Genomic DNA, 21,706 nt, shown 5'->3' on the forward strand with positions numbered 1-21,706 from the left:
GCTCCTCCCTCTATGCCCCTCCTCCAGAGTTCAGTTATAGGAACTGTGCCCAGGGAGACAGACATTTCGAGGAAAAGATTTACTTTAAACTAATGGTGAGATACATACCAGCTCACACCTCAACCATGCCGTACAACATGGCATTCAACAGAACAAACGCCAACAGGCATGAACCAATTACAGCAACATGCTGAAACTAATATAACACAACTTGTGTAACTCTAATAACAAAACTGCAGGTAAAGTACGCACTGAGACGGGCGCCCAGTATCCTCTACGGACCAGGAGAAAAGGATTTACCGGTAGGTATCAAAATCCTGTTTTCTCATACGTCCTAGAGGATGCTGGGGTCCACTTCATGACCATGGGGTTTATACCAAAGCTCCAGTATGGGCGGGAGAGTGCGGATGACCCTGCAGCACCGATTGACCGAACTAGAGGTCTTCATCAGCCAAGGTGTCAAACTTGTAGAATTTAGCAAAAGTGTTTGACCCCGACCAAGTAGCTGCTTGGCAAAATTGCAATGCCGCCCATGATGAGCCCACCTTTCTAGTGGATTGGGCCTTCACCGACGTCGGTAACGGCAATCCAGCCGTAGTATGAGCGTGCTGAATCGTACTTCTGATCCAACGCGCAATATTCTGCTTGGAAGCAGGACACCCAATCTTGTTGGGAGCACACAGGACAAACAAAGACTCTGTTTTCTGTATTCAAGCTGTTCTAGCGACATAAATCTTCAAAGCCCTAACCACATCTAGAGACTTTGACTCAGTGAACGTGTCAGTAACTACTGGCACCACAATAGGTTGGTTATGTGGAAAGTGTTACGCACACCAGTGCTAACAGGAGTATACCGGTGTATGAACAGAGAGGGATGCGAGGCAAAACGAACTCACAGACAGTATAACACAACATACACAGGAGGTGATGGAATAACTAATAAACACAAAATGAACGGGGAAGCCCAAAGGCTCAGGAATTGGGTGTCTCCCTAGTGTCAGGAATGCTCAGATGGAATAGAGCGGACAATGAAGCGAGATGTAGTGATTTAACATGTGGAGCACCCAAAATGATGTTGCTAAGAGCAACAGGAAAAACCCCAAAGGGTTACCAACTGGTGTGGGAATAAACTCCTTGGTCAGAGATAGAAATATAGACACAAGGAGAGTATCCACAATCCTAACCCCCACTTGCAGGGCACAGGTTCAGCTTACTGCCACTAAACTGACACCTGGACGCCCTGCACAGTGAGGGAGTATTAAGCAAGCAGGTCTGAGAGTACAGCCGCAAACCTGCTGGGTTCACAGAATAGCAAAAGAACCCCAGCAGGTTAAACAACTGACTCCAGTCTTACTGCTAGGTCTGGATTGGCAGAATGAAGTACCGAATCCCAAGGCCTATTCGCAGTAAGCAACAAGTAAATACAAAGTCACACAGTACAAGCTAACTCTCTGGAACTGACTAACAAACAAAGATTCAGCAGCATTTGCCTAGCCTGAGAGGATGGTTTATATAGCAGGTGCTGTCCACGCCCCACTCAGACCTCACAGACTGTGAGCACACAACCAGCGCCGGATTCCCTGCCGTGCACAGAGCCTGTAACCACTACACAGTAAAAACCCGGACCGGAGTATCAGCTGCGCTCAGGTTACTTCGCTAACACTTGCCTCCCGGTTGCCATGGCGACGTAGCAGTACAGAACAGGAGATCCTAACAGAAAGATGAAACCACCTTCGGAAGAAAATGTTGACGAGTCCTCAACTCTGCCCCCAATTCAGACACCCGCCGCGCGGATGCCAATGCCAAAAGCATCACCACTTTCCAAGTGAGAAACTTCAACTATATCGCTTGTAGAGGTTCAAACCAATCTGAGTGAAAGAACTGCAAACCCACGTTAAGGTCCCATGGTGCCACTGGAGGCACAAATGGAGGCTGGATGTGCAGAACCCCTTTCACGAAGGTCTGAACCTCTGGAAGAGAAGCCAATTGTTTTTGGAAGAACACTGATAAGGCCGAAATCTGGCCCTTGATTGATCCCATTCATAGGCCTGCCTCCACACCAGCCTGCAGAAAATGGAGAAAACGTCCCAACTCAAACTCTTCCATAGGAGCCTTCTTGGATTCACACCAAGACACATATTTTCTCCAAATACGGTGGTAATGTTTCGACGTTACTCCTTTTCTGGACTGAATAAGGGTGGGGATGACTTCCTTGGGAACACCCTCTCGGGCTAGGATCCGGCGCTCAACAGCAATGCCGTCAAACGTAGCCGTGGTAAGTCTTGATGCACGCACGGCCACTGCTGCAGCAGGTCCTCGCTAAGAGGAAGAGGCCGAGGATCTTCTATGAGCAACTCCTGAAGATCTGGGTACCAAGCCCTCCTTGGCCAGTCTGGGGCAATGAAGATTGCTCGAACTCTTGTTCTTCTTATGATCCTGAGCACTTTTGGGATCAGCGGAAGTGGAGGGAAGACATACACTGACCGGAACACCTACTGGGCCACCAGCGCATCCACTGCTATTGCTTGAGGGTCTCTCGACCTGGAACAATATTTCTGAAGCTTCTTGTTGAGACGAGATGCCATCATGTCTACTTGAGGAACTCCCCAAAGACATTTCAGCACTATAAGGAATGTAACAAAATTTGCAAAAAGGAAATAAGAGCGGCTAAAGTAGATACTTAAAAACTAGTAGCAAAGGAAAGCAAAGCGAATCCCAAAAAATTCTTTAAATACATTAATAGCAAGAGATTAAAGAAGGAGAGTATAGGCCCTTAAAAGACAAGTTGGGAGTCTTAAGCAAAAATGATAATGACATAGCGGACACACTAAATTAGGTTTTTTTTTCAACAGTATTCACTAGAGAGGACCCAATTCGGGGACTGACACACAATCTCAATAATGAGAATATCCCACTGATAGGTACTTATTTAAGCGAGGAAGTAGTCTGTGACCGATTAAAACATTTAAAGATAAATAAATCACCAGGGCCCGATGGTATTCACCCAAGGGTTCTAATGGAGCTTCACTCTGAACTGGCAAAACCGCTATCTTTGATCTTTAAGGAATCAGTTATATCAGGTATGGTTCCCAAAGACTGGCGTATAGCGGAAGTAGTGCCTATATTCAAAAAGGGAAGTAAAGCTGAACCAGGTAATTATAGACCAGTTAGTCTTACATCTATAGTGGGGAAAGTATTGGAAGGTATTCTAAGAGATAGTATTCAGAAGTTCCTTGAAGTCAATAAGGTCATTAAAAGGAATCAACATGGGTTTATGAAGGACAGATCCTGTCACACCAACTTACTTGGCTTTTATGAAACTAAGCGCAAACCTAGATCAGGGTAAAGACGTGGATGTAATCTTTTTAGACTTTGCCAAAGCGTTCGATACTGTACCACACATGAGACTTATCTACAAGCTACAAGAATCAGGGCTAGGAAGCACAATATGCACTTGGGTCAAAAACTGGTTAGATAATAGGGAGCAGCGCGTTGTGGTTAATGGATCTTTTTCAACTTGGACTGAAGTACTAAGTGGTGTGCCGCAAGGCTCAGTATTAGGACCGCTATTGTTCAATATTTTCATTAACGACCTAACAGAAGGTCTAGAGAGCATGGTGTCAATTTTTGCAGATGATACCAAATTGTGTAAGGCTATAAATACAGAGGAGGATGCCGAGTCTCTTCAGAACGACTTAGTTAAATTAGAAGCATGGGCAGCCAAATGGAGAATGCGCTTCAACACAGACAAGTGTAAGGTAATGCACTGTGGTAACAAGAACAAAAATTACACCTACCTACTAAATAGGGTAAAATTAGGGGATTCTGTACTGGAAAAGGACTTAGGTGTCCTCATAGATAGCAAACTAGGCAGTAGTACCCAAAGTAGGACTGCAGCAAAGAAGGCTAATAAGATATTAGCATGCATAAAACAGGGTATTGATGCTAGGGACGAGAGTATTATACTCCCGTTATATAAATCACTAGTGAGGCCACACCTTGAATACTGTGTGCAATTCTGGGCACCGTACTACAAAAAGGATATCCTGGAGCTAGAAAAGGTTCAGAGGAGGGCGACCAAACTAATTAAGGGCATGGAGACGATGGAATACAAGGAAAGGCTTGAAAGACTAGGCATGTTTACATTGGAAAAGCGGAGACTAAGAGGGGATATGATCAACATCTACAAATATATAAGGGGACAATACACAGAGCTTGCGCGCGACCTGTTTTTGGTTAGATCAACCCAGAGGACTCGGGGACACTCGCTCAGGTTAGAGGAGAGGAGATTCCACACACTACGGCGTAAAGGCTTTTTCACGGTAAGGACAATACGTGTTTGGAATTCCCTGCCTGAGGGAGTTGTAATGGCGGAATCTGTCAACACCTTTAAGAATGGGTTAGATAAATTCCTAATGGATAAGGATATCCAGGGGTATGGTGCATAGTCATGCATTATAGTTACTATAAATAGGGATAAAATGCAACGGCTGACAGCAGCATCAGTCAGAAATTTTAGTCAAATCATCATGCATAGGAGACCACAAATAGGTTGAACTCGATGGACAATTGTCTTTTTTCAACCTCAGATACTATGTTACTATTTTACCTATGTTACTAGTCACCTCTGCGAAGACTTCTTGGTGTAGGCCCCACTCTCCTGGATGGAGATCATGTCCGCTGAGGAAGTCTGCTTCCCAGTTGTCTACTCCCGGAATGAAAATTGCCGACAGAGCCTTTACATGTCTTTCTGCCCAGAGGAGGATCTTCGTCACCTCTGCCATTGCCGCTCTGCTTTTCGTTCCGGCCCTGCCTGTTTATGTACGCGACTGCTGTTACATTGTCCGACTGGATATGCACGGGATGATCTTGAAGAAGATGTACTGTACCGCTTGTTGAAGACCGTTGTAAATGGCTCTCAATTCCAGCACGTTTATGTGAAGGCAGGCTTCCTGACTTGACCATTTTCCCTGGAAGCTTTCTCCCTGAGTGACAGCTCCCCAGCCTCGGAAACTTGCATTCGTGGTTACCAGGAGCCAGTCCTGAATCCCGAACCTGCGTCCCTCTAGTACGTGAGAACTGTGTAGCCACCACAGGAGCGATATCCTGGCTTTTGACGACAGGATTATCTTCCGGTGCATGTGTAGGTGGGATCCCGACCACTTGTCCAACAGGTCCCACTGGAATACCCTGGCATGGAACCTGCCAAACTGTATGGCCTCATAGGTCACCACCATCTTCCCCAACAACCGAATGCACTGATGGATCGACACACTCGATGGTTTCAATATCTGTTCTACCATTTTCTGGATTTCCAGAGCCTTTTCCACCGGAAGAATTACTCTCTGAACTTCTGTGTCCAGAATCATCCCGAGAAAAGACAATCTTGTCGTCGGTTCCAACTGTGACTTTGGATAATTTATGATCCAACCATGTTGTTGGAGTATTGACAGGGAGAGTGTGATGTTTAGGAACAACTGCTCCCTAGATCTCGCCTTTATCAGGAGATTGTCTAGATAAGGAATTATATTAACTCCTTTTTGACGCAGGAGAACCATCATCTCCATCATCACCTTGGTGAATACCCTCGGCGCCGTGGAGAGACCGAAAGGTAACGTCTGGAATTGGTAATGGCAATCCTGAACCGCGAATCTCAGATAAGCCTGGTGAGGAGGATAAATGGGAAGATGCAGGTAAGCATCTTTTATGTCTACAGACACCATGTAGTCCCCCTCCTCCAGACTGGAAATCACTGCCCTCAGTGATTCCATTTTGAACTTGAATCGTTTCAATTAGAGATTCAGATTTTTCAGGTTTAGGATCGGTCTGACCGAGCCGTCCGGCTTCGGAACTACAAAAAGGCTTGAATAAACCCCTCCCCTTGTTGTTACAAAGGTACCAGGACTATGACCTGATCCTGACATAATTTTTGGATTGCTGCTGTTACTGCTTCCCTTTCTGGAAGAGAAGCTGGCATGGGCGATTTGAAAAATCGGCATGGGGGAACGTCTTGAAACTCCAGCTTGTATCCCTGGGACACTATTTGCAACACCCAGGGATCCAGGCCATACAGAATTCAACCTTGGCTGAACAGTTTGAGCTGTGCCCCCACCCGAGCGGCCTCCCTCATCATGCTAAAGATTTGGCAGAAGTAGGGGTAGACTTCTGCTCCTGGGAACCTGAAGCTGCTCTGGACTTCTTTCCCTTTCCCATTCCCCTACCCGCAAAGAAGGGAGAACCTCTCACTTTTTTGTATTTATCGGGCCGAAAGGACTGCATGTGAGGGTGATATGTATTTTTTGCCGGTGCAGGCGCAGAGTGCAAAAATGTTGACTAACCTGCGGTAGCCGCCGAGACTAACGCATCCAGTCCATTGCCAAATAAGGCCTCACCTTTATATGGGAGAGCCTCCATATTTCTTTTGGAATCTGCATCCGCGTTCCAACGGCGAATCCAGAACGTCCGCCGAGCCGAACTGCCATGGTAGCGGCTTGTGAACTCAAGAGTCCAATATCTTTCATCGCTTCTAGCATGTATACGGCAGTGTCTTTGAAATTCCCTAACTTAAGGAGTATCTCATCTTTATCAATCGTGTCAATTTCTGATGACACGCTTTCTGACCATTTTTCAATAGCGTGACTCACCCACGCACAAGCAATTGTGGGCCTGAGCAGCGTACCATTGACAACATAAATGGATTTCAATGTAGTTTCCATCTTTCGGTCTGCTGGCTCTTTTAGTGAAGCCATGCCAGATGCAGGGAGAATTACCTTCTTTGTCAACATGGACAGTGCACTGTCTAACACAGGGGGTGACTCCCATTTTTTCCTGTCCTCCACCGGGAAAGGATAAGCTATCTGAATTCTCTTGGGACTACGAAATTTATTTTCGGGATTCACCCACATCCCTTCAAAGAGTGTATTAAGCTCGTGGGAAGGAGGGAAAGTGACCTTAGATTTCTTTTCTTTATAGAAATAAGCCTTCTTCTAAGGTACAGGAGTGGCTTCCGTAACTTCCAGAACTTCCCTTATAGCCACAATCATATATTGTATATTTTTTGCCAATTTATGATCTATTTCTCTGGAGTCACTATCGTCGACACAAGAATCAGTGTCCGTGTCGGTATCAGTATTCACAATATTCGCAAATGGACTCTTATGTGACCCAGAGGGGTCGCCTGCAGATGGAAGAACAGAGCCCTGAAAAATCACATCCTCCACAGATTTTCTACAGCACTCAGCATGAGATTCAGACTTATCTAATCTCCTATTGATATCACGTATTTCTTTCACCCATGCAGGCTCTTGGTGTGCCGGCAGCGCCACCCCATTACACTTCTGCGTCCCTAAAATGGTTTCCTCTGGGGAGGAACTCCCTGCCTCTGACATGTCTTACACACGTGTACAACACACATACAGACACACTGGGACTTATAGGGGACAGACCCACAGTAAAATCTGTCAGAGGGACACAGTTTAGGAGCAGCCAGTTCACAACCTCAGCGCCAGTATCTAATGCCTGTGAACACAGAATGCCCACTGACATGCAGCGCTTTTTACACAGTAAAACACACTTGTAAAGCACCAAATTCGCTTGTGCCCCCCCCCTGTTTTGCACCCTGATACTTGTAGTCAGAAGTGAAGGAGGACCAGCGATGTCTCTGCACCCCGAGGAGAGAACATGGCACTGAGCAGTGTGCTGGCTGCCTGAGGAAGAAGCTCCGCCCTTTTTACCTCAGAAACTTTTCATAATATTTATACTGGCGGAGGTAGGGCTGTGCCCGGGTATCTTATGCCCCCTTTTTGCCAGTTTATAGAGGTGTTTTTGCTGCCCAGGGCGCCCCCCCACTGCGCTCTGCACCCTGCAGTGCCTGTGTGTTTGGGCAGCAATGGCGCGCTGCGCTCCCGCCAGCCGCGCTGTACCTCAGCCGTCACTTTTCTTGATAGAAGATCTGTCTTCTTCTACTCATCTGTCTTCTGACTTCTGGCTCTGTGAGGGGGTGACGGCGTGCTGTGGGAGTGAGCATCTAGGCACGGCTAGCGTTCAGTTCCCTTCAGGAGCTAATGGTGTCCTGTCAGCAAGAAGCAGAGCCATGAAACTCTTCAGGAAGTTGGTTCCTACTTCTGCCCCCTCAGTCCCACGAAGCAGGGAGTCTGTTGCCAGCAGTTCTCCCTGAAAATAAAAAACCTAACATAAGTCTTTTCAGAGAAACTCAGTAGAGCTCCTCAGAGTGCATCCAGTCTGCCTGGGCACATTTCTAAAACTGAGGTCTGGAGGAGGGGCATAGAGGGAGGAGCCAGTCCACACCCAATGAAAAGTCTTAAGAGTGCCCATGGCTCCTGCGGAACCGTCTATACCCCATGGTCATGAAGTGGACCCCAGCATCCTCTAGGACGTATGAGAAATTATAATAGATGTCATTGTGTTTCTCCAACTACATTAAACACCCTCATGGAACAGTATCTAACTCATATTTGTAACTTGAACGGCATTATGTATAATAAAGATGAAAGTGTTGGGGAGGGTTAAACATAATAAATATTGACAAACAATCAATAGCAGTTTATCAGTAGAGAAGTTATTACACTTTTGTTTCTTTGCTAAATTTATACCACTTGTTTCATATGTGGCCAAATCAATATTGTGGGGAGGACATAAAATATTCATCCTGTTCCTGTACATTCATGTCCTATAGCAGGACTGTGCTAGTTTATTCTCAGAATACTCCTGCAAATAGTTACTTCTATGATAAAAAAAAAAACATCAGGGGGCTGACACAGTTGCAGGGTAGCTGAGACATGGGGAGTCATTCCGAGTTGATCACTAGCTGCCGCAGTTCGCAGCGCAGCGATCAGGCTAAAAATCGGCACTTCTACGCATGTGTATGGTGGGCACTGCGCACGCGTGACGACTTTCACAAAAGCCGATGCAGTTTCACACAAGGTTTAGCAACGCTTTTCAGTCGCACTGCTGATCGTTCAGTGATTGACAGGAAGTGGGTGTTTCTGGGTGTGTGTGAAAAAACGCAGGCGTGACAGATACAAACGCAGGAGTGGCTGGGGAAACGGGGGAGTGGCTGGCCGAACGCAGGGCGTGTTTGTGACGTCAAAACAGGAACTAAATAGTCTGAAGTGATCGCAAGGTTGGAGTAGGTCTGCAGCTACTCTGAAACGGCACAATTTTTTTTGTAGCAGCGCTGTGATCCTTTCGTCCGCACTTCTGCTAAGCTAAGATACACTCCCAGAGGGTGGCGGATTAGCGTTTGCACTGCTGCTAAAAGCAGCTAGCGAGCGAACAACTCGGAATGAGGGCCATTGTCACCTCTGAGGAAATAGCTACTGAAAAAGAAACACGTCAGCATTTTTATTTTATTGTTGGATTTTCGCACTACAGTTTGAAATCACTACACAAAGCTGATTATAGCAGTCAATACCATCATTTTGGATGCACAATCTGTTCAATCAGCAACTGTTGATCACTGGCTGAAAGCAATACAGCATTTTACAGCAAGCTGTGTGGATCACAATCCTCCAGTCAGCACAGAAACACCAGTTTCCAAAAGTGACCTTATTACAAACTGAATCACAGCTGTGTGTGAGACACCATTCAAGATCCTAAGGGACTGTCGAAGTCAAAAATATTACATAGAGAGAACATACAGACTCCACACATTATGAGTCGCTATACTTGCAAATAAGCGCAGCGAGCACAGCAATATATGGTAACATACGCATTTACACAGACATGTCACAGAGATAGATTCGACACATATTTCATACAGCACATAATTTGAACATATCAAGCGCCAGACATCATAAAGTTTCAAATTATATAATGGAGTAACGTCATGTATGTGTATCATTGGAACAAAGCAAGATGGACATGTCGTGTTTGGTATCAAAGCAACCAGATTAATGTGTATATCAATTTGATGCCTGTTATTAAGTTGTAGCACATTGCCATTAGTAGATATGATTGAATGTAGGAATATAAAGCCACAATTCTGATGAGAACAATGGACATTCCAAGCATGTGATGGACAGGAAACTCAGGTCAGCCCTTTTGATGTCTTCAAGGCTTGCATATGAACTGACCAGTGATTCATCATGAATGAGAAAGTTCCCTCCCCTAGACTAGTCTGTGCACTCCCCCAAAATACATAGTATATAGCTGATTGCAGACACAAGAGCGGGATGTTCTTTTTGTCCCAGATGATGATGGAGATGCTGTCTGTCCAGTGGCTGCATGATTTTACTGAGAGAGAGAGTGATATGGAGCGTAGTGAGCATTTTGAGCAAAATATGGTGATGTCTTACTGGCTGTGGCTGTATTTGAATTAGATTGTATTAACTGCTTACTGTGTAAATTGTAACCATGTAGCTATATATATATATTGGAATGTGCTGATAGATGTGAGGAGGGGTAGGCCTTGCATGCATTTTAAGACCAGTGGTGAACACAGGGTGTTATTTTATTCCTCCTTGTAGTCTCACTACTCTGCCACCTGTTTTTGGTATATGAGTTCCTTTTTTCTAAATCTGGTGTTATGTAGTAGTTTATGTTGATACAAGCATTGTCGCTAATATTGTTATATATTGGGACCTGGGAGGCTCAGTCATGTTTATGTTCTATTTTTTCTAGATATACTTTTAATTATTCGGCTTCATTATATTATGATTGGATTTGATGATTCATGTATGGCCCTTCTTGAAAAAGATCCTGGTTTTTGGATCGAAACGTCAAAACCTTTGAGGCTACAATAAAAATTTTCTATTGAAGAAATGTGTGGACTTTATACACAGTGAGAGTGCACCCTCCACCACGTGGAATTCTCGTCTACATTTGCGGACATTTCGTCTGTCGGGAGCACCCACCATTAGGAACTTTGATGAGAGTGCAGAACCCTCTTGTTTATATATATATATATATATATATACATACATATACACTGTACATTGTGATATATAATATTATTATTATATTATTATTATTATATTATTAATATTATTATTATAATATTATTATAATTATGTTTAATTATAATAATTATTATAATTATAATTATTATTAATAATATTATTATTATTATTAATATTAATATTATTAATAATTATAATAATAATAATTATTATTATTATAATTATATTATAATTATAATTGTATAATTATTATAATTATTATAATATTATTAATAATATTATTATTATAATATTATTATAATTATGTGTATATTTATATCAGTGTATGTTCTGCAAGATAGCTATCCAATCTGAATCATATCATTTAAATTATAGATTATTGTAGTCATTATATATCTGTGTGAAATCAGATACATTTGTTTTCTATATATATATTTGAATTAGTGTGTTAAGGGAGTAATTATAAAAACACAAAACGCAGTTCTGGCCAGGTCGTAAAGGTTTATACAGAACAAGTGTGGGTTGTGTTAGTGAGTGATAATAGTTTGTCTTGCCCACATTTATAGAGATTGTGTGGTTTATTGAGTTGCGAACGCACATTTGTACACGTACGGACAAAGTACAGGAGCTTGCACGTGGCGCAGGGTCGCAAACGTGACGTAAAGGCACGCACAGTCGCGTGGTTACGTAAGTTTTCGTAGGATTGCGAGCGCAAAGTAAAACCACACGATAGTTGTTCAATTAAAGGCGGGATAGGATAAATTTAATACAATAGCACATAACTATCCGATTTCAAAAGCAGATTAGTGTAAGACTTTGTTTAAATGGTACTGCCTTTGGGTTAAAACCATCAATCGAAGAGAGTGGTATTTTCTGTACAGAAAAGAAAAACAAGGTGTATTTGAGTGAGTGAAAGTGGAGTGAGTGGACCTGAACCCCGGAAATTCGGGTCCCGTGGGAACACTGGGTTAGTAGAGGCCCGGTGGCGTAAGGTTCGCTACCTTATGTGAACATATTGTGGAAATACGCAAGTCGTGAGGAGACTTGCACAGGAGCGTGGTAGGGAATTGTGAATTGAGAATTGTGACCCCATACAGTTTTTTTAACTGCTTACTGTGTAAATTGTAACCATGTAGCTATATATATATATTGGAATGTGCTGATAGATGTGAGGAGGGGTAGGCCTTGCATGCATTTTAAGACCAGTGGTGAACACAGGGTGTTATTTTATTCCTCCTTGTAGTCTCACTACTCTGCCACCTGTTTTTGGTATATGAGTTCCTTTTTTCTAAATCTGGTATTATGTAGTAGTTTATGTTGATACAAGCATTGTCGCTAATATTGTTATATATTGGGACCTGGGAGGCTCAGTCATGTTTATGTTCTATTTTTTCTAGATATACTTTTAATTATTCGGCTTCATTATATTATGATTGGATTTGATGATTCATGTATGGCCCTTCTTGAAAAAGATCCTGGTTTTTGGATCGAAACGTCGAAACCTTTGAGGCTACAATAAAAAATTTCTATTGAAGAAATGTGTGGACTTTATACACAGTGAGAGTGCACCCTCCACCACGTGGAATTCTCGTCTACATTTGCGGACATTTCGTCTGTCGGGAGCACCCACCATTAGGAAAATTATAGTTTTTGTTACGTTCCGGCTGAGGATTGCAGCTTGTGAATTCGACTCCCACGATCGCAGGGCATATAGATAACTAGTATCTATAGGCTGTGCGATTGAACCGCACGTCCGTGTTTTCTACACAGCACAACGTGATACCATTGTGTCAAATGTGCTGTGGAAAAGCATACGCAGACATGATTGTGTAAACAAAGGGGTTTTTCTTTGATAACGTCGGGAAATCTCCCTGGTGGAAGTCCATTGGAAAGGGTGAACAATAGTTATCTAATTTCTCTGTTTTTCACCCTACAAATATTCCAGTGGAAAGATACCGAAAAGGAATTTTTTCGCTGCCTCTCAGGAAAATATTCCAACAAAACCTCCACCGAAAGAAATTACGGTGCTGTAAGGTCTTATAGGAGCCCTAAGTTGGGTACATTGCGATCCACTATCGACAGTGTATCGTTGTACTGTCCAGCGTGGGCGAGAGCGCGTGAAAGGTGCTCGAGTAACTTTCACTGTCTGCTTGCATTGAGTATTTTGGTGTTTGTGGGAACGGCTGAGAGGGCAAGACCCACAATTATCGGAGACAGTTGCTCAAGTGAGAGACGTTCAGTATGCAGGGTTCAGGCTGGAGAATTGCGGCCGAGAGGGTCAGCAAGGTTTATTATGTGTGAGAAATATGGTTCACACGCGGAGGCTTATTGCAATGAATAGGTACGTATAACTGCTGATGATAGGGCATCACTCCCTGGGGTTGGTGAGTTTGATCCTAAGGTATTGCAGGTGGTATGTCTAACCAAAGTCATATAAGACAAGAACGGAAATATAAAAACTGTTTGAACTTGTAGCAACAATAAACAAGTAGGAAGAAAAAGAGAAAGCAAGTACACCGCCATATGTAGATGTGGAAGCAGTTACGGCCAGCATACAAACTATAGAAAATAATAAAAATATGAAAAATATGAATATAACCTATATATGTACTAATGAATGTCGAAGTTTTATCTAGAAGGAGAAGGCGACCTGACTGGTTTCAGCCATTTCTCATACACTCAGAGGAGTATCCAACCGGTAAAAGAAGAGCAGTAGCCTGCGGGGGAAGTGGCTGAGACCAGTGGAACTGGTAAGTATGGTGTCATTCGTGTACATATATAGTAAAACCCAAAAATAAAATAAAAATCAAGAAAGTAACGTCAGAAATGGAGAAAAACCTGTCCGCACATTAGTATTTGCCAGTAGGAAAGCAGACAGAGACAGGGTAAACCCCGGGTATTTCTTTTAGTCACCATATAAGAAGTATTCATTCCTAGTAATGCCTCTAGTCAAGATGAGCTCGGAAATGTTTGTTGGACCATGTACAGACCCTTAATACGGGATGAGAAGGATTGAATGAATACTTCGCATGACCTAGAAGCTTGTTAATTTTTTTGTCTTTTGCAGTAATAGAAAATTCTCCATCTGGATAAGATCACTGGAAAACACTAATTCGGCAAATGGGAGGAACGAAAGAAGTGCAACATTACCCTTTGACAAAAAACCTGCTGAAGTCACGATTGGGCCACCACAATGCTAAACCCTTTCCTTTCCTTCTTTTTCCTAACCGAAATGGCCCCTGACTAACGTAACAGAGATTTTGTTAAATGTGAAATACATATATTGTACTCCCGCTCAGGAAGTACAAGGTATGTTAGATACCCTCAAAGACTAATGTTGCATTACACTGTTCTAGATTCATGTCCATCACAGGTAGAGGAAATTATCTCACAAATACCGGGTTCCCTTTGGACCAAAGATGGACAGGACACTGGATTGATGGCGAATGTAGCCCCAGTAGTAGTAGTACAAATAAAAGGTGGCAGCATAGCTCCAAAAATCCCTCAGTATCCTCTAAAGCCAGAGGTAGAATTAGGAGTATACCCAGTCATAGAGCGGCTGCTACAGCAGCGCATCCTAGTCAGGACGTCCAGCAGAGCCAATAGTCCCATCTTCCCTGTGAAAAAGAGTGGGGGGAGGGGTTACAGGCTAGTGCAGGATCTAAAGGGAATAAACAAGATAGTTGAGAATCAATTCCCCGTAGTGCCCAATCCAGTTGTCATTTTAATAAAAAATCTTCTCAACCTCTACAAACTCATCTGTCACCAACCTCTATTCTGTTTCTCCACAGTTTCCTCTTCATCTTTCGCGTTAACACAGGGTGGTACAATACATGGACCCGATTACAGTTCAAACACTACATGCCTAATTGGTCCTTCAGAGTTCTGCCCGAACCCTGTATATCTCACCAGCACGATAACACCAGTATTACTGCAGTGTGCCTTGTCACGCACAAAGGGTGGAGGAAGTATGAGAATACTGGTGAAGGGAAATTTTGTATAGACACTGATATGCCTGTTGGTGAATGGCAAACCTGACATTTTCTTTTTCATTTTCTTCGTCTTTCTCTCCTCTAGAGATGTTTTTTTTCTTTCTTTTTTTTTGAGTTATGCTCATGGTACTCTACATTGCAAACACACAACAATTGAATTAAGCTACAAATTTGTGTTCCCTACAGGAAAAGGAGGTCTGTAAGGTGAAGGGATATGGTCAGGAGTCCTCAGGACTTTGGACAGATTGACATGGTAAGCCAGTGGCCCCCAGAGCAGATCTCCCAAGCCTAGCTGAGGAGGCACACGGTCTGACTCATCTAGGTAAAGATGTGTAAGGTGGTAAGAGCCTACTGGAGTGCACCAGGGTTCTCTGCTCATGCAGGAATGAAAGCAATGACATGTCTTACTTGCTTAAAGAAGAATATTGGTAAGGCAATACCAACAGAGTCATCCCATATCCCTCCTGCAGACGGACCTTTTCAGGTAATACAAATCGACTTTGTACAGTTAACACCCTTTAAGAATTATTGTTATGTATTGGTGTGCACTGATGTTTTCTCAAACTGGGTAGAGGCATTTCCTGCCGCCACGGATGCTGCTGTGTTTACCGCAAAGAAAATTGCGCAAAAATTTGTGTGTAGATAATGGTACACCTAGGAGTAGGAGCAAAGCTTGAAATTGGACTATTGTGATCATAGATACTGCCACTAGTATTATGTAGCATCGGAACCACTCCCAGATCTTCACTTAACGAATCACCCTCTTCGAAATTTGTTTTTGTTTTTTGTGTTTTGTTTTGTTTTGGAAGACAACCTCATGTCATGATTGATCCGCACAATGATCAGAAATACACCAATGAGGTGACAGTACAGTACCTTATCGAGATGAGCCAGCATTTGAGAACTTGACAAAAGAACTTGAAACTGTTGATTCCTGGTATGCCAAATACTAACTGTCTTGATTGTGAACCAAGAGACTGTGTGATTGTTCTTACGCTCAGGTTGCCTAATAGACAGGTGGGAAGGACCATTCCAAGTTTTGTTGACAGCACTATCCCAGTAAAAGTAGCCGAGAGACTTGGGTCCACGATTCCCATTGCAGGAAAGTCGGTAGTCCGGAAGGAACTCGTAAATGGAGTGAGATCGCAAAAGTATCACCAGAGAGTCTGTTCCGTGAGGAGTGAGAGGCGGCACATGTTGAACACTACCTGAGCGTGCTAAAGGATCACAGAAAGACCAGTCATTGTAATTGATTTGCTATGAACAAGAGTTGTTTTGTTCTATTTCTCTTTTCTCTCTTTCCCGCTGACAAACATTTTTTTACAGGACATTCTATTTTTGCGAGGTTTTTCATGAGGAGTCGAGTGTGGGACTGGAACTGGTTCTGGAGGAAGGAGTGATTTCCTTATAGGATCCCAGGATTAGCCTATCCGTTGTTAAAGCCAGAGAAAATCAAAGGTCTAGTAGTTACGGAGTTCGGAGGTAACGTGATAGGCTATTGTCTGAGGAATACTGTATTTTGTAGCTATTGGGACACCATATTTGAAGATGAGAGCATCCAGAGATGTCAGTCTAGCAATAAGGTGACAGACATCCCTTGAGTGATTACCACTCACTAGTGGGTAAGGTCTTAAACCAAACGGAATGCTGGATGTGCTCACAGGTACCTCTAAGACGAAAAGATGCAGGATTAGTGCCATATTTTTTTAGAGTTAGCTGAGGTACTTGAATTACACGGAAGGGGGAGGGGACCGGTGGACAAAGAATATAATATAACTAGACCCCCTAGTCTTAAGATCCACCAGTACCATAGATAAATCCTTGGTATGTTTAAATCTCACCAATTTCAGGAAATTGGGAGGTAATCAGGAACAATCAGACAATGGCTATTCACACATTGCAGATAAAGTGCTCATTAATATATGCGGAATAAAGGTTTATGAGTGGCTCTCCCCGAACTCCGAAGGTTTATGTTATCTAGGAAGGACACCTCTTATAACCCTTGTTCAATGATTAAACAGACCTAGCACACGTTCCAGAAATGGAAACAATGTTCAGAAAATGATAGGAATATGTAAATCATGAAAACTTTATATGTCACTTTCACGATTTGTTTGTGTCTTCTCCCTCTACCCAGCAGAACCTCAATCGAATCCGAACATCAGTGTACGAAGACGTAGGTACATGTATGTGTGAAATGTTCATTCAAATCAGATATCATAGGCCAAAGCACTGTCCCAGCATACTCTATAGGTTGAATGTTTCCCACACCCAACCAGTGGTCCCGTGACCGCTGAGTGCATATAGAGGATGTCTCGTCCTCCTCCCTGTCTTCCCCAAATATAGTCAAGTGTCTGATTTGCGAAATGAATACATACGTTTGTCTAGGTCACCGATTATTGTCTGACATATTTTTCTTATGTTAATAATTTATGGCAGTTATTGTTTACTGCCAAAGGGTGGACTGTCGAAGTCAAAAATATTACATAGAGAGAACATACAGACTCCACACATTATGAGTCGCTATACTTGCAAATAAGTGCAGTGAGCACAGCAATATATGGTAACATACGCATTTACATAGACATGCCACAGAGATAGATTCGACACATATTTCATACAGCACATAATTTGAACATATCAAGCGCCAGACTGTCACGAACCGGTCTCTCACCTTTGCGGGTTCTGGGGTTCATCCGTTGCCAGTGCGGTTGCTCGCGGTGCTGTGCGCCCGTGTGGGGACACGGCGTGATCAATGGCACAGGTAATGCAGAGTCTGGGAACTGTGAGTGCGGGGACCAAATGGCCTAAGGCACTGCGGTGTGTCTGCTGTATAGGAGGTGGCCATGTTGGAGACCAAATAGCTAATACTGAGCACTTGTGAAAACACCTGTGGGCAGGTGTAAGCCAATCCCGTGCTTGTGCTGCCTTTAAGTAGGCTGGGATTATGTCACTCTGGGCCAGTGCTTTGTTGTATCAAAGCTGTGCTCTAGCTCTGAGCTCTCTCCGTGCATTCCTGTGTGATTCCCGTGGTCCAGATATCGCCTCCGTTCCCAGAGGTCCGTCTGCAGCCTTCACTGCTGAAAGATCCACCGGCTCTCTGCTGTGCTGTCAGTTAATTGCACTCCTATTGGAAATAGTTGGATTCCCAGTGTCCTGCATGAGGTTACCTTGTCAGTCTGCCTATCATTCAAAGTCTGGAGGATTCTGTTTCTCTCAGCTGTTCGTTTGTTCAACTCTGCATTTAACCCATTCATCACCTTGTCTTCTACTACAGTTTCACAGTGATCTCCGGAACCCGCAAGTAACCCAATTCAGTACTTTTTATTTGCTATGTTGTCATTACAAGGATAATTCATCACAGTCTCTCAGTTAACCCTCAAAACTCCATTGCAAATTCTTACAGTTAATTCACCATGTCTGCATTAACCAGTTAAACACAATCTGCAGTTCTGCATCAAAGCTTGTTTATATTTGGACAATCCAACATTTATTCTTCAGCTTGCTTTTGCATATGTTTCCATGAACATTTCTTTTATTTATTTTTGAGTTTTCTCTTGCATATTATTTCTGCCATTCTTGCAATACTTCAGTATAATGATGATTAACAACTAGTCATTTAACTCCTTACTGAATTGTTATTTAATAAATATATGAAGCGGAACTTTCTTTGTCCTCCCTGCTTTCTTCATACCCCAGCACCTACACCTGTGGTTGGTTCCGGGTTAACGGATTCACAAAAACACCCGGGCCTGACAGTAAGCACTGGCCACATGGATCCGTCAAGTGACCAATTCGCAGGAGGCGGTGCTACGTCAGATATCCTTTCCCGTCTGGAAAACCAGGAGTCTATACAGACACAAATAGTGCAGTTTATGCAAACTATGGCAGACCGTTTAGAGACTCTTCATACAGCTATTAAAACGTCTCAAGTTCAGATTCCAACTCCGGTTGTCCCAGTTACCACTACAGCTTCTCCTGTGATGCTGCCTACGTCCCGCTTGCAGTTACCCTCTCCAAGTAAGTTTGACGGGACTCCAAAACTTTGCAGAGGATTCCTGAATCAATGCGAGATCCAGTTTGAACTGATGTCCGCCAGTTTCCCATCAGCTCGTTCTAAGGTCGCATATATTATTGCCCTCCTCTCTGGTCAGGCTCTGGAGTGGGCATCACCATTATGGGAGAGAGGTGATCCTATCCTCTCTAATTACAAAGAGTTCGTATCTTCCTTCCGGAGAATCTTTGACGAACCAGGCAGGACCACCTCAGCATCCTTGGAGATTCTCCGTCTACGTCAAGGTTTACGTCCTGTCAGTCAATATATTATTCAGTTTCGCACGTTGTCTTCAGAGTTAAACTGGAATGAGGAGGCCCTGATCGCCGCGTTTTGGAATGGACTTTCAGAGAGAATCAAGGATGATTTAACTATCCGGGACGTGCCAACTAAACTGGATGAATTGATTTCTCTCTGTAACAAACTTGACCTACGCTACAGGGAGCGATGTTTAGAGAAATCCAGGGCAGAGCGATCCAGTCCACGTTATCATCCTAGGCCTCGACAAGACTCTTCTTCACAGTCTCCGGTAACGACAGAAGAACCTATGCAGATTGGGCGCTCTCGCCTCACAGAAGAGGAACGACTTCGTCGTCGACAGGGTAACCTCTGCATGTACTGTGGGTCCTCCGAACACTTAGTTAAATTCTGCAAACTCCGACCGGGAAACTCTCGCTCCTAGCTTATTCAAGAGAGGTTAAGCTAGGAGTTACTCTAGAATCACGTTCTGGGAAAGAGCCGACCTTGTCTATTCAATTAGAAGTTCCAAGTTCTACAGTGAAAGTTTCAGCTCTCCTAGATTCCGGGGCAGCCGAGAACTTCATCTCCTCAGCCTTTGTCATGCGGTCTAAAGTTCAAACCATGCCTCTGGAAGCAGCAGTTGCCGTTACAGCAGTGGATGGAAGTCGAATTCCAGATGGTATAATTACTCATCGAACCGTATGTCTCAAGATGAAAGTTGGTGTGCTCCATTCCGAATACCTCTCCTTCTACGTGATTCCCAAAGCCTCTCAAGATGTGATACTTGGTTTACCTTGGCTGCAGAAACATAATCCTCAACTCAATTGGCAAACCATGGAAGTCCTTTCGTGGGGTAAATCTTGTACCAAGGACTGTTTAGCCTCAATTGTACCTCTCCGTCAATTAGCCTTCCCGACCTACCTCCGGTGTATCAATCTTTTGCAGATGTTTTCAGTAAACAAGCAGCAGACTCTCTACCTCCTCACCGCGAATGGGACTGCCCAATCGTCCTGGTTCCAGGCAAAACCCCTCCTAGGGGACGAATTTATCCGCTATCCATCCCAGAGACGCAAGCTATGTCTGACTATATACAGGAAAATCTAATCAAAGGATTTATCAGACCATCTTCTTCACCTGCAGGAGCCGGATTCTTTTTCGTTAAGAAGAAGGACGGTGGGTTACGACCATGCATAGATTACCGTGGACTCAATGAGATCACTGTGAAAAACAAGTATCCATTACCCTTAATTCCAGAATTATTTGACCGGGTAAAGGGAGCTACTGTGTTTACAAAACTGGATCTCCGAGGGGCCTACAATTTAATCCGCATCCGTGCAGGGGACGAGTGGAAGACTGCTTTTAATACCCGGGATGGGCATTACGAATACCTCGTAATGCCCTTTGGTCTTTGTAATGCACCTGCAGTTTTTCAAAGCTATGTGAATGAACTTTTTCGTGATCTTCTCTACAAGTGTCTAGTAGTGTACCTGGATGATATCCTAATATTCTCTAAGGATCTAAAGTCTCACCGTCACCAAGTTAAAGAGGTACTGACACGTCTGAGGAAAAATCAACTTTATTGTAAGTTAGAGAAGTGCACTTTTGAAGTATCTTCCATACCGTTCCTTGGTTACATCATTTCTGGATCAGAGCTATGTATGGATCCAGGTAAGGTACAAGCTATCCGAGATTGGTCCACTCCTTCAACTCTCAAGGGGATTCAGCGATTTCTTGGCTTTGCGAATTTCTATAGGAGATTCATCAAGAATTATTCTACGTTAGCTGCTCCCATCACAGCCCTAACTCGCAAGGGAGCAAATCCTACGAACTGGTCTTCTGAAGCAATCAAAGCCTTCTCTGATTTAAAGCAAGCCTTTGTGTCAGCCCCCATTCTTCGACAGCCTGATTTGAATCGTCCCTTTCTACTAGAGGTGGATGCATCTACAGAAGCAGTAGGAGCTGTGTTGTCACAAGTCTTTGAAGATAAAAAGGTCCATCCCTGTGGATATTTCTCCCGTAAGTTCCTCCCGGCAGAACGTAATTATGCAATCGGTGAGCAAGAGTTACTTGCCATCAAGTTGGCATTTGAGGAGTGGAGATACCTTCTAGAAGGAGCTCAACATCGCATTACAGTTTATACTGATCATAAGAATCTTCTGTATCTGCAGTCAGCTCAGTGTTTGAATCCACGACAAGCTCGATGGGCGCTTTTCTTCTCACGATTTGATTTCAAACTCACCTATCGTCCAGGGTCTCAGAACAAAAAGGCAGATGCCCTTTCCCGGTCCTTTGCTTCTTCTGAATTAAATGATGCTACCACGAATCAAGCCATTGTGAATCCTACGTCCTTTTTAATGACTCGAACCTCTCCAGTTCCTCCGCTTCGCAAGACCTTTGTCGCCACAAGTCTTCGAAAACGGCTGCTTACCTGGGCTCACTCCTCTTCCTTCATGGGTCATCCTGGGGTTCTAAAGACTCTCAAATTTATTCAACAGTCTTAT

General features: G+C 43.6%; 1 protein-coding gene across 1 annotated transcript in view; it reads right to left on the bottom strand.

Annotated features, from left to right (window-relative positions):
* The window catches only part of PCNX2 (pecanex 2), an 809,726-nt gene that overhangs the window by 572,811 nt on the left and 215,209 nt on the right, over positions 1-21,706 (bottom strand). The gene's annotated exons all lie outside the window — the stretch shown is intronic.

The sequence above is a fragment of the Pseudophryne corroboree genome, chromosome 4, assembly GCF_028390025.1.
Source record: "Pseudophryne corroboree isolate aPseCor3 chromosome 4, aPseCor3.hap2, whole genome shotgun sequence".
Classification (NCBI taxonomy): Eukaryota; Metazoa; Chordata; class Amphibia; order Anura; family Myobatrachidae; genus Pseudophryne; species Pseudophryne corroboree.